This window comes from Poromitra crassiceps, assembly GCF_964638095.1.
Source record: "Poromitra crassiceps genome assembly, chromosome: 13".
Taxonomy (NCBI): Eukaryota; Metazoa; Chordata; class Actinopteri; order Beryciformes; family Melamphaidae; genus Poromitra; species Poromitra crassiceps.
The window spans coordinates 40430737-40435038 of NC_139644.1; the positions used below are offsets into that span (position 1 = coordinate 40430737).

Genomic DNA, 4302 nt, shown 5'->3' on the forward strand with positions numbered 1-4302 from the left:
TCTATATAAACTACCTCTAGCGGTTGGAGGTAGTTTATAGGCTGGAGTCAAGCCTATGTACTGTACAGTACATGTTACTCTGCCTCAGAATAGCCTAGTTCATATTAATGTGACACTACTGACACTTATTAATATCAGATCACGCTCCAAGAAGACTTGACAATGATTTTATTGCTTCTACAAATTCTAACCCCCTGTGTGGCCCATGCTGGAATTGTAAAAATATGAGAAAATGATCAGATATTGGTGGTTAAGACTGAATAATGACATTACAACTGTTAATTTAAAAATAGTTATCTCTAAATCTGGCTTCAAATGTCCCACATTTTTCCACGGCACACGCGCCGGCCCTGCCAACCCTCCCCGGGATATGTCCCTAGACTCCCTACCAATGTCAGAATCAAAGCTACGCCGTTGAATAGAGGCCAGTGTGAAGGATATAATGGGATGTGTGGGAGCAGTGGATGGAAAGAAATTATACTGGTCCGTTTTTGAGAGAAACTGGACTAATAATTAACAAGACTGTAATGGAGTAGGGAAACATTTGATGGATTAGTCCAGAAGGAGGCGGTAATGCAACATCTTGGATGCCAACCGCCGTAAAAACCAAACAGAAGAAGAAGAAGAACAAGTACACAATATTTTTCCCCATGATGGCGAAGGCATGACCCGCCCCTCTCTGCCTCTGATTGGCCTAGCGTCAAACGTTCATAGCTTGGCCGAGTGCAGTCAGCCAATCAGAGGCAGAGAGGGGCGGATCACGCCTTCGCCATCATTGGAAACAAATATCGCTTTCCGGACAATAGACCAGGAGGACTAGGCCTCTGATCAAGGTTTATTTGTGCTCCGATCCAGTCTACAACTAACCTACATGCGCACAAGCAAGGACACCTTTGGAAACGCAAGTAAGGCTGAATCATTTTACAGAATAGGGTGAATCCCAATTCCCATCTTAACCCTCAATCTTAAATTAAGATGGGTTGCCAACCGTCCCTTAAAATACGGAATTGTCCCGTATTTGTAAACAAAAAGACGTGTACCGTATTGAACTGATACGGGACGCGCTTTGTCTTGTATTGGAGAAACAATGCAGTGCAAAGAGTGACGGGCTATTTGTATTGAGCGAGAAACTCCGTAGCCGCTGCGTGCTCTGCCCCTCATCAGCCTGTGTGGTGTCATGTTACGTCCAACTACCCTAGAATGCGCAAAGTGCTGTCAGCGTTGTTAGATTCAACTAAACTCTGACGACAGCACATTGAGTAAGCTCATAGTAACATGCCATTTTGTTGTGTTCAGAAGATTTAATCTGAAATCTAAAATGTTTTTGCACTAATGATTAAAACTTTCATAATAGGCTACCAGGTTTGTTCTATTCAAAATAATGTAGCCTAACGTTGCTGTTTACACTGTTAAAAGAAAATGTAATGAGTATGCGAGGTTGCATTACCCGGTAATCCGGTAAATTACCCGGTAATTTCCGCCCATAGCCGTAAAACTCTGAGTGAGGTTTTTCCATCCAGGCTACACACACACACACACACACACACACACACACACACACACACACACACACACACACACACACACACACACACACACACACACACACACACACACACACACACACACACACACACACACACACACACACACACACACACACACACACACACACACACACACGATTGGAAACATTTAACCCTGATGAAGACGCGTTGCGTCGAAACGTTGGTGCACTTAGCCTATTAAAAAGAAACCATCTCACCAGTGACCCGTGTGCTCCAGATTCTTCCTTTTCTGTGGAAACATTGTATTGTGGTATTCTTCTGTAGCCTATACTGTAAAATTCAGCTGGAGCTGTTTTGATTCTCACTGTTTTGATATCATTAAATTAATACAATAAATCTAATTCATTGATATATTGTATTCTGCTTATTGTCTTTCATTTATCAGAATCACTTTTATTGGCACAATATGCAAGATTACATACAAGGAATCTATCTTAATGTATACATTGAAATCATCCTCTGCTATTTAAGAACTCACAAATCTTCAACCTTTAGATTGTAATATTTGTATACCTTCAAACCTATGATTATCTCAATAGATTTTAAGCAACATACCATTCAATTTTGAACAATTTCCTAAAGAGTTTGAGACTCTAATTTGTAATTAAATTGTAAATGACTGATTTAATATAACCCCTGCTGTATCTACAGAGCTGCTTGGTGGGAGGACAGACATCTGGCGTAGGAGGGGAGGAGCATTGTCCAAATGAATTCTTCAGAAGAGGTGAGAAAATATCTCACACACACACACACACACACACACACACACACACACACACACACACACACACACTGAGCCTGACCCGGGGGATACGTGAAGTGTAGCCTTTCAGACATGAGGCATGTTGCTTTCATACATGTGGAGCACCTCTGGGTGTAAAGTAGAGAGGGGGGGGGGGGGGGGAGGAGCACCTCCGGGTGTAAAGTAGAGGGGGGGGGGGAATTTGGGCATGACCACACAATGGGTTGTGAAAACTGACCACACAGTTGTACTTCACTGTCTGAGCATAGCCTTAAGTGAATCGCATTGACATTCAACAAACTATCACGACATGCAGAGTCTGAAAACAAGTTGCTAAAAATACATAATGGGCGATAACTGCCTAACGTTCACGGCATATAATCGTTTTGCGCATAACATTAGATTCAAGATTCAAGATTTTTATTGTCACTCCGTGGTACAAGTATCACGTGTGAAATTCTTGTGCTGTGGACTCCGTTTACAACATAGTACAAATATAACAGGGCATATGAGTGCAAGCTCGCTCAGCTAGTCGCCTCTCTCTCCTGGCGCCCACTCAATTAGTAATTAATTAAACAACCCTATAACTCACGCCCAGATGCATCGATTTCCTCGAGTCTCAAGTGCTAAAAATAAAACAGGTCTTTGCTATGTTCAGTCCTAAAATGCGTCAATCCTACTAGAATTATACATTTTTACCTTCAAAATGAAATTAATGTTGTATTGCTTAGTAACAAGAAATAAGAACGGTCGACTCACTACGGGTTAAAATGGACTTTTCGAAGGGAGCAGATATTCTTCCAGTTTATCTCTGTTCTGTATTTTTCGGATAACACACACAAAAAAACATTACACGTGCATTTACTTCATTGAATTGCCATTATTGCGAAGGTTATACCCGGAAGTTTCAGTTTTATACTGCCTGACTTGACACTACTTGGAATTTGCGGTTCTGCACGTGAATCATCACAAACGCTGTGTAAACGTTAAATCAAAGGCATGAACGCAACCAGATCCAGATACCCTACCTAGCGATGTCCAATACTGGGAAGTGAGACGACCCTCGCGTCCCAAAATGCTCATTAAATGTGTGTTCTGTGCGAAGCTATGCAGAAATGAAATAAGATCAAAGCCATGAGCGTTTCAATCCAGCAACATGTAGGCTGTTGGCCGACACACACGGAGCAGGTTTGAGCTTTATTTGGAAAAACTGAAACGGCATGATGTTTTTTTCGCTCGCTCATTCACATCGACTATTTATATAATAATAATCTGTCACGCTGGCTTTCTGTCTCTCTCCCTCTCCTCATGCTCTCACTGAGCTGGCTACTTCACGAAGCTCTGGAGGGGGGGGGGGGTACAATCCGCCCCTGATAGTAGGGCTCGAGGTTGTCTTACCTCCGGATAGTAGGAGGGTCGTGGGAGCGTGCATAGCTCACCAAAATGTGTTCATACATACACCGCCATCCGGATGCCCTCTAGATAACTCCCGAATTCCAAGGCATGTCTGAAAGTGGCTACACACACACACTGTGCCCCCATGCCCTAATTCTTTCTTTGTGTCTTTATAGAAACAGAGAGACACCAACAAGAGACCCAAACGCATTCACACTGGAGATAAGCCCTACCACTGTGACCAATGTGGGAGCAGTTTCAGTCAGTCAAGTGCGCTAACAACCCACAAACGCATTCACACTGGAGATAAGCCCTACCACTGTGACCAATGTGGAAGCAGTTTCAGTCGGTTAAGTAGCCTAAAAACACACAAACGCATTCACACTGGAGAGAAGCCCTACCTCTGTGACCAATGTGGAAGCAGTTTCAGTGTGTTAGGTAACCTAAAAACACACAAACGCATTCACACTGGAGATAAGCCCTACCACTGTGACCAATGTGGAAGCAGTTTCAGTCGGTTAGGTGACCTAACAACACACAAACACATTCACACTGGAAAGCCCTACCTCTGTGACCAATGTGGAAGCAGTTTCAGTG

General features: G+C 43.0%; 1 long non-coding RNA gene across 1 annotated transcript; it reads left to right on the forward strand.

Moving 5' to 3' along the window:
• Positions 1-788: 788 nt before the first annotated feature.
• On the forward strand, positions 789-4078 carry LOC310787705. Its single transcript, XR_014553272.1, has 3 exons — positions 789-905; positions 2220-2292; positions 3882-4078. It is a non-coding gene; the product is annotated as an uncharacterized lncRNA (long non-coding RNA).
• Positions 4079-4302: the final 224 nt, after the last annotated feature.